This window comes from Vulpes vulpes, chromosome X (genome assembly GCF_048418805.1).
Source record: "Vulpes vulpes isolate BD-2025 chromosome X, VulVul3, whole genome shotgun sequence".
Lineage (NCBI taxonomy): Eukaryota > Metazoa > Chordata > Mammalia > Carnivora > Canidae > Vulpes > Vulpes vulpes.
In genome coordinates this window covers 2,898,194-2,908,619 of record NC_132796.1, presented here as the reverse complement: position 1 = coordinate 2,908,619, position 10,426 = coordinate 2,898,194, and positions in this window count along the sequence as shown.

Below are 10,426 nucleotides of genomic sequence, written 5' to 3'. Positions count from 1 at the left end.
TATTTTTTTAATCTTCCTCTAGGTTTTCATGTGGATCTTCTTCTAGTGCAATTGGTATCTGTACCCCATGGGTAGGACTTCCAGGCATGTGTTTGTACCTCACACAGCTTCTAAAACGATACCCGACCTACAGGATATGCCATTAAGACAATGGTGTGTTCCAAAGTATGTTGGATTCACTGTAAAATAAACTGTGCCAGCTTTGTTGAACACTGCAGAGAGACAGACAAGGAGACAGAGTTTAAATAATTAGGGAGATATTGTGTGGAAGAGCCAAGAGATTGTCATCCATTAAGGAATAGGATTAAAATAACTATAGGTGGGCCTTACGTGTAAATAGGTTCTCCATGATGTAAAAATACCAATGGGAAGAGGAGATTACTGAGGGGTGGGGGAGTAATGTGGTCAAGGCCACATCTGTATATCAAAAAGTTTACAAGCACAGGATCAATAAGTCAAGAAATAGAGGTGTGGAATATAGGATTTAAAGGTTAGCATCATCGTCATCATCATCATGTAGTAGTTACCCTTTTTGAGTTTTGATCATGTGCTATGGAACGCACTTAGTTCTTGCAAAGACGATTTCACTTTTGTTCAACAACCTTGTGCAATAGTCACTAAATTCATTCCCATGAAAGTGATAAAGAATCTTGTAGACTGAGTTCATGTAAAAGTGACCAACGTAGTCATTGCTGAAGTATATGATTTGAAGCCCGGGTGTCTTACTTCACTGTCTTTATGTGAATTGGTGGGTATGTGTGTGTATTTGTGTGTTTCGGCGTATTTGTGTTCATCTGTGTATTTGTGTTCAATGTCTATGGTTGTAAATGGGAAAATCATCAGTCAGATTAGTAAAACAAAAGTCCTGTAGCGCTAGACAGAAAAAACACATTGAAATCCATAATGCCATGACTTAAAAAAAATGAGGTAACAATAAACATAAATTAGCTATTTTCAGCTATGTAAGGAAAGAAAATGTCCACTTGCACTTATCAGAAACGATTATATTGCATGTCCATATAATACCCTGAGAGCAAGATCAAAGTCACATGAAGAAAACCACAATGCAATCAACCAGGGATGCACTAAGCAACAAAACTTAAAATGCAGCAATTAATTTTTCCTGCTTGAAAAATGATATAGAAAGTTGGCATCTTGTGTGTACGCATATAATTGCTATATGATTAAGTAAAAAGGATACGTTGTCATGTAGTCGCATTGGATACTAAAATAACCAAGGTGGCACCAGAATAAGAACACCAAAGAGTCACTTTATTTATTTTTATTTCTTTTTTAAAGATTCAACTAATTTATTTGAGACAGACGAGAGGTCGGGTGCAGTGGGAGGTTGGCACAGGGAGACGGAGAGATGATCTCAAGCAGACCCCCCAGTGAACATGGAGCCCAATGCAGAGCTCGACCCCAGGACCCTGAGATCCTGACCTGAGCTGAAACCAAGAGTGGGATGTTCAACCGACTGAGCCACCCAGAGTAACTTCACGTAAAGAGTGAATATGAACAATAAAAGTGGCTTTCCCGGGAGGGAGGACTTTGTCATCCATGTTACATCATTTAGCACCTCCTTCAGGGTTTCTCAGAGAGGTATCTCTTAGCATTTATTTTTATCTTTGTGTACTGAGGTACAACCGAGTCACACAGTCACGTCTGCTTCAGGTGAATGGCACAATGCTTCGATATTTGTGTATATTGAGAAATGATCAACACACTAAGCCTAGTTAACACCTTCCCCACACGGAGTCACTTGATTTTGGTGGTGGTGAGAGCGTTTCAGGTCTGCCCCATCAGCAACCGTCTAGCGTGCGTACGGTGTGATGAACTGTGGTCACCATGGTGCCCATCACATCCTCACGACTGGCTCATCTTGTAACTGCAGCTCTATCCCCTGGGACCCCACTCACCCATGAGATGAAACCATTTTCATAAAGTTCTTGACTTGGGACATAAATCTTCCTAAGAAAACAGCATTAAACAAATTTGTTTAATCTAGATAATGGGTTTTATTTGGGGAAATTGCTACAAGTTTTGAAAATGAATCAAATAATGAGCTGTCCTGGAAATCAGGATTATTATATATATACATGTATATTTACTTGTATATTTAATATATTTTGTATTTATATATGTATATTATATTTATATATTGAGTTATATATTTATACTTACTTATATTTTATATTTATATATTGAGTTGTATTTATATTTGCTGTATTTTATATTTATATATTATATATTTATATTATATTTATATACTGAGTTATATTTATTATATATTTTTATTTAGTTATATTTTATATTTATATATTGAGTTATATTTATTATTTTTTTTTAAGATTTATTTATTTAAAAAAAAAGATTTATTTATTTATTTATTTATGATAGACATAGAGAGAGAGAGAGGCAGAGACACAGGAGGAGGGAGAAGCAGGCTCCATGCCGGGAGCCCGATGTGGGACTCGATCCCGGGACTCCAGGATCGTGCCCTCGGCCAAAGGCAGGCGCTAGACTGCTGAGCCACCCAGGGATCCCCTATATTTATTATATATTTGTATTTAGTCATATTATATTTTATGTATTGAGTTATATTTCTTATATATTTGTATTTAGTTATATTTTATATTTATATATTGAGTTATATTTATTTTATGTTTGTAGTTATATTTTATGTTATATGTTATGTATTTATATTTATATACTGAGTTATATTATTATAGATTTATATTTAGTTATGTTTTATATTTATATATGGAGTTATATTATTTCATATTTATATTTAGTTATATCATATTTTCTATTTGTATATTATACATTTGTATTGTTTATTTTGTTATATTTATTATATATTTATTTAGTTATATCATATTTTATATTTATATATTATATATTTACATTACATTCACATATTTAGTTATATTTATTATGTTTTAGTTATATCATATTTTATATTAATATGTGTATATTTATTTGTAATTCTTTTATATTTGTATTTATGTGTATTTTATATTTATGTATATTTTATATTTATATTATTTTTATATAGTTATGCTTATTTTATATTTTATTTATATTAATATATATTTAGGTATGCTATGCTACATTATGCTTTATTATATATAACATATGTACATTATATACATTTTAACTAGTTTTACTCCAGATATGTTGTCTGTGCTCACACAGAAATACTATTTAATTAGGAAACACAAGACTTAACTACCTCTAAATTCATGTTAGACACCGTTTTTTTTTTCTTTTTAATGTTTTATTCATTTATTCATGAGACACCCAAAAGGAAGGCAGAGACACAGTCAGAGGGAGAAGCAGGCTCCCCACAGGGAGCCCAATGCGGGATCAATCCCAGGACCCTGGGATCATGCCCTGGGCCGAAGGCAGGCGCTCAACCACTGAGCCACCAGGTGCCCCTGGACACTGGTCTAAACACCCCAGAAGCAGATCTAGCGCTTCGTGTAGTGGGAGAACCGCTTTACAGGTGTATCGAGTCACGAGCGCACCTGTGGGCTGGTGAGCACAGAAATATGCACACTGAGGCTTCAGATATTAACCCCAAGGAAAGACCTACCTGCATGTTATTAAACAGGTAACTGAAATAACATTATGAATAACTCCTGCAAATTGAGGAAAAGTTGGCACGCTTCAGTCAGTCTGGAATCAAGACAGATGAAATAAAGCGAGAAATATCTAGAGTCAAGCGATAATTGCATTTGACTCCCCCCCCCCCCCCCAATTCCCTGAACTTAACATTGGCGGCATGGATTTAAATCCTCTCTGCATCCTGTGTGACTCACAAGTGCGGTTTGGGAAGATGACACTTCTGCACTGTGTTTATCCATTGAACACTTATTTATCGAACAGCTACTATAGAGAATGATTCTTGGAACTTGAGAGCTATCAATAGATAAGCGAAACCGAGAGCCTTGCCCTCCTGGAATGCAATTCTAAAACCTGAAGAGCTGATAAAGTAGAGTAAATCTAAGTAATCAATAACCACGTGTTTGAAGGGCATGCATGGTAGTGAAACAACAAGTAGAGTGGGGCATGGTGAATTCTTAGGGGACGTGTTTGCACGGAAATGTAGACGGTGGGTTTGGGGCAGATCCATAGGAGATGGAGGCCCTAGCCCAGCAGACCGTGATGGGACAGGGGTTCCAGGCACAGCAAATACACAGTACAGAATATTATTACATTTTAACATGAGTCGTTATAGAAGACTTAAAAGTAGCTCCTTCCTATATCACGTAATTACTGTCCTGTAAAGTCACCGAGCTCTTTGAACTGCAACTTTATTATTTTAGTTATCAGTCGATTTACTATAAAAAGGATAAAGTATAAAAAGGATATATCGTTACATCATTTATAATATATTAATAGTGCATTTGTAGCTGTAACATGATTACAAATTTATAATTTATGCAATTATATGTTATATATCATGTAAGGTAACATATATAATATAGAATATGTAACATATATAATATGTAGCATGTGCTATAACCTAATATGTAGCCTATAACATGAATTGCATGTAATATGTAAAATGTGTATCAAATAAACAGAAATTATGTGTACACTAGCAAAAGAGTTCTTACAGTGGAGCAGAAATATAGATATATTTTATTATTTTTTAAAGATTTTATTTATTTATTCATGAAAGACACACTGAGAGGCAGAGACACAGGCAGAGGGAGAAGCAGGCTCCCTGCGGGGAGCTCAATGTGGGACTCGATCCCAGGACCCCGGGACCACGCCCTGAGCCAAAGGCAGATGCTCAACCGCTGAGCCACCCCGGTGTCCCTATAGATTCATTTTATTGAGTCCCCGTCCCTAAGTGTAGCATCCATGCCAAAGGTGGGTGACTGTTGAGTGATATGAAGTGTCAGACTCGGATTCTCGGGTACCGAGTTCCTTTTAAACTTCTAGAAGGACGGGGTCAGCTTCTACCTCTCCATTAGAAGAAACAGAGCTACAAAATAAATGTGTTTGGCCAGGATGCTGTTACCAAGCATATTATTTTTACACATCAAGTTATAAATGAAATATGGTGTGATCAAGTAGTAATGGGACGGTAATGCACTGTCCACGGTTCTGAAGACAAACCCCATAGGAGCATGAGCTACTCTCAGTCGTGTCTGGAAAATGGTCACCCTTGGTACTGAACGGATAGAACTGAGATCCCAAGTACAGTGGGATTTTGTTCTACATCGTATGCTCTGTGGTAGATTATTTACATCCAACTTGCTGCTCAGACCAACGTGATCTCCAGAAGAAAAAAAAAAAAGTGCTTGCTAAACTATTACTGTCAAGAACATAAGAATAAAGTTTAAGTCGAAAGTTCAAAGAGAATTAAGAAAAAATAAAAATAATAAGACTGTAGAAAGTTTTCATTGATATAAGGGCCAATTTCTGTAACAGCTTATTTCCCCAAATCAAAATTGCATGCCTGCAGCTAGTGGGATGAAATCTTCCTTCTGCTGAATTTACAGGGTAGGAGATTATCATATAAATACCATTTTTTCCCCTCCAAATGCAGTATAATTATTTTGTATTGCATGCCACTTTGAACTGACCGAGATCTTTCCTCGGCATGAGAGTCCAGAAGTCTGTGCTTTTCTAAAGCAAAATGAATTTGAAAAGGAATAAAAAGAATAATCTTTATTACTTCTAACAGGAGAAATTAAATCTAATCAAAAAGTAATAAAAATACATTTTTCTCCTAAAAGCATTTTCCTTGTGAGATTTGTGTGCATGTGTGTGTGTACGTGTATGTTGGATCCATATTTTATTAGCTTCCTAGTGGAAGTAGGAATGATTTTAGGATGTTTTCCAAAAGCTTATTGTAGCAAAGAGGAGAGCAGAGTTTTAATTGAATGATGGTCTTCTTTGAGGGGAAAAAAAAAAGTCTAGCTTAGTGAAATATGCTGCTATAAATTAACAGAATTTGAAGTGGAAAGAAATAATACATATTCTGCATATATATACATATGATCTGCATGCAAATGAGCTAAGGTTTAAAAATGGATGTGCTTGTCTAATTTAAAATTAATTATGATAAAAGGGGTTGGCCTGATAGCTTTCTAAATTGCCCATCATCTTATCTGGAAACTCAGGACTGCCAGCTATTGTCTTTCAGGGCTGGGGTGGGGAGGCGGGGGTTGTGAGCATGTTTTGGTTCATTAATAGGCTCAGCGAGAAGCCGTTCTTTTATGATTTAGAAAACTTCCCTTTAGAGAGTCTTGTGTTTTGTCTGAAAACGTTGGTTCTGGAACTGGGCCACCTTCTTATTTTCTTAGAAACTACAGAGGAGCCGCGAAGCTGGTTGTGGGTGAATCGATGTGGGTTCGGGGGGCAGGAAACAGTTGAGGTCTTGTGTTCATCTTCCAACATTGGTATAGGATCTGATACATGAGTATCCCACCATCCACGCTGCAGGAGTCACAACAACCAAACGCCTCCCTCGTATATGGTATTTGAAATGGAAACAGACAGCGGAGAGATGGTTTCTCTTCTCGAGCTCCGTGCCCACGTTCATAACTCTCGTTTCGTTCCTCAGGTTTGCCGTTCATAGTTCTCGTTGGCTTCCGTCACCGTGTGGATGAATTATTCTCATCATAGACGTTGGGAGTCACAGTTGATAAAGGACCATTGTCTCAGAGGGTATTAGCAAGCTCTGCTGTCCAAGAAGGGAAGGGAGAATGTGACTCCTCGTCCTTTACTCTTATCAGAGACCACCAGATAAAAGTGTGCAGTGCCTACATGCATAAATCTCAGGAGAAGGGATGGGACACCACCCAGACTCCCTCCTTGAAACCCAGAGTCTCTGTAACAAGACACGTACCAGGGACACGCATCAGCCCATGTGTTCCCAACCTCAGCACGCAGGTTTGTCCGTGACATACACAGGAACTCTGAAAGAATTTTAAGGGCCCACCTTTTTAACGACGAATCACCATTTAAAATTCACAGCAAAAACAAAACAAACAAACAAACAAAAAAAACAAAACAAAGAAAAAAACAAAAAAAAACAAACAAAAACAAAAACAAAAAAAATAAAATAAAATAAAGTAAAGTAAAATAAAATAAAATAAAATAAAATTCACAGCAACTGCAAATTGTACGTGGCGATTTCCACTATAAGTGGCCTCGTGTGGGATATCTTCAATATGAGACAATTGGTTCACTCAACTCTACGGTGCAAATCATCTTGATTTGGGGTAGAAAAGCATGTTTAATAAACAAATGAGTTCTTACAATCTTGTAGCAAAAACAAGAGCTTAACAAGAAAGGATGCTTTTTTTTTTCATACCAAGACTGTGGAAACAGTCCCTCCTGTAGATAAATCGGAAGGCCTCCATCCTTTAGAAAAATGCCTCCCCTAAAAACCCCTTAGAGAAGAAATGCTTAAAAGGATGAAGACTTTTGCTCATAAGATAGGCCATTACCAATGGAATGTTCTAGTTGCTGAGGTTCGTAGTTGGGGCATAGAAATTCCTACAGTGGAATTGGCGATGCTCCTTGTCTCTGATATTTCTGTGTCCTAAGCCCAGATGACCATCGAGTGCGTGTATCTATTTAATCTCCAGCGTATGGTAGGCACTCCACAAATCACATTGATCGGTTGAATTCACCAATTTCGATGAAAGGTTAAAACAGCCACACGAGAACGTTCGTGAACAGGCCAAGTCATTTTCACTAATACACGGACTTCTTCCTCGACACTTGTATCCAAACGCTCTATTTACACGCGTGAATGTCTGCATGAACTTTACGAGCTGAGCAACCATGAGAACACACACACACACACACACACACACACACATGCTCCATTAAATGTTAAAAAATATCCCCGGCTTCAGTTCATCCCACACGCTAAAAACGCAATGTTTGGAACTAATTACTTGCCAGCGGTGACTGTGACGATGACACTTCTTAATAAAGTAAAAATTGTTGATCTTAAGGAAGGATAATTAATATTGGTTTTATCTTGTGCTGACATACCCTTCCAGTAGCTGCAATTTCTTGCCAGTGTCAGCGCCTCAAAAAAATGAGTCCGTGACCCACATGGACCTAACATGAAGAACCATTCAGCCGTCTCCTGAAAATTATTTCAGGCATAATATAAACATGAAGAGGCAGATTGCTGGAATATAAAATTGGTGGTTAGCTTGTTCAGGGTAATTTGTAATCATCTGGAAATGCCAAGTAGCTCTTGTAAACAGAAGGGTTTACCTGTAAGATGCTTACGGTTCTGTCCGCGTCTTGACGCACACGACGGTGGTGACAAAGCGTCTGTACTGAGGCATTGGAGCATCCAACACAGCGGTGCTCCAGCATGGGACACGGGCGCGTGGTATGTGCCGTGCGAATCAGAGCCACAGCCATAAAACAGCAACGTCCCCGCTGAGACGTGCGGAATCACGTTTCGTGGGTGCTCCAGCAGTTCAGCGAGACCGTCGAAGGAGGGCTCCCCTCTTAGTTTCTCCAGAGGTTCTCAGTTTACGTGGAAGGCGAAGACGTTTTTTGAGAGTGGCGGCACCATGGCACATTCTTGTGTCGACTGGCCCTCCTCCTTCCTCTCCCCAAACTTACAAATGGGCTGATGGGGTGTCAAGTGTCCGCTCTCTCACATGCAGAACCTCAATGTCAACCACCGTCGTAGGCTCTCCTGTGTGTTGGGGAGAGAGGAGAGAACTTCCTTCCCAACTAAGGATCCCAAGGAGAAGGGAGACTACCCTCGGCGTCTACCCTCTGGGTTGACAAAGTGAACTCACACTCGGTGACACACAAAGGCAGGTTTTAGCATGTGGATGGTGTCACGTGGAGACCGTCATTGATCATAGGCTTTTACAACGAAAGCAATACCCAGGGTCTCAGAATAACGGCGCAGTACACTCATGGTGGCTGCTGGGTGTGGACCACTGGAGGTTGGCGGTGATGAACCTCATCAGCACCTTGGGGGCTTGTTTGTGTTGTAGACAGTGGATAACGTGGGCGGGGGCCTCTGCTGAACCTGCATTGGCCTTCGACTCCTGTGTCTTCTCCATTCTGTGTCTCTCAGCTGCTCACGTGCATCCAAGAGTTCCCCTCACAGGCTTTCTCTGGGAACCACAAGACAAGCCTACCGGGATGATGTCTTGATCTAAAATCTTGTCTCATTCCTTCATGGTTCTCTATGAGTTTGCTAGGGCGGCCACAACAACCCGCACAGATGGGCTGCCTCAGTCAGCACACATTGATTGCCCCCGGGTTCCTGGAGGCTGGAAATCTGAGACCCCAGGCAGGGCAAGGCCTGTCTCCTCGGCCGGCCTGTAGACTCTGGGTTCTCTCCACGTCCTCACAAGACCATCCTTCTGTGCATAGCTATGTCCTTCATACAAGGACACCAAGTGACATTGGATTAAGACCCACCCATTTGACCTCGTGTTACCTTAATCCCCTCTTTAAAGACCCCCGTCTCCAAAATATAGTCCCATTCTGCGAATCCTTGGGGTGACGGCGCCAACATACAGATTTCAGAGGGACACCATTCAGCCCATACTAGCCGCCAATGACTAAAAAATCTTACTGAACCTCCAACTTTTGTCTTCCAGCAGAGAAACGGCTTCAGTTACTACTTGTCTCTTGTCATCAAAGCACAAGACATGAAAAGGGAATTAAGGTGATATTTTAAAGCAAGACTATAGGGCAGCCCGGGTGGCTCAGCGGTTTAACGATGCCTTCAGCCCAAGGCATGATCCCGAAGACCCGGGGTTGAGTCCCACGTCAGGCTTCCTGCATGGAGCCTGTTTCTCCCTCTGCCTGTGTCTCTGCCTCTGTGTGTGTGTGTGTGTGTGTGTGTGTCTCATGAATAAATAAATAAAATTTAAAAAAAATAAAAAGAATAAAAAATAAAGCAAGGCTATAAGAAGAAATACAGCTTAGGAATTTCTTGACGATATTTCCTAAATATATACATGTGTATATGTTCACATATATGCATCAAAATCAGTGTCGATCATAAACTAAGCAAGAATGTGTCTTTTATCATGTTAATGATAAATATGATAAATATGAAAAATGTTAATGAAATATCTAGCTTTAAAAAAAATCGATATTTGTTCATATGTAAGCATTATACCACTTCTGGGCTCATATATCACTTACTCCCTGCTGAGGAGCTGTAAAATAATTCCAAGTTTAACAACATTTGATAGAAATGCTGCAAACATATGTTGTTGAATCTGCATGGGGAGAAATGAAAAAACACCGGCCTCCATCTCATTGGAATGTAATTGACTTAACGTCCACGTTTAGCAAATGTAATATATGAAAGCCGCGTTTCTTAAAATGTTTGCAGATGTTAATAGATATTACGAGGGGGGAAATTCAGTGATTTGTGAGGAAGTGGGTCTGG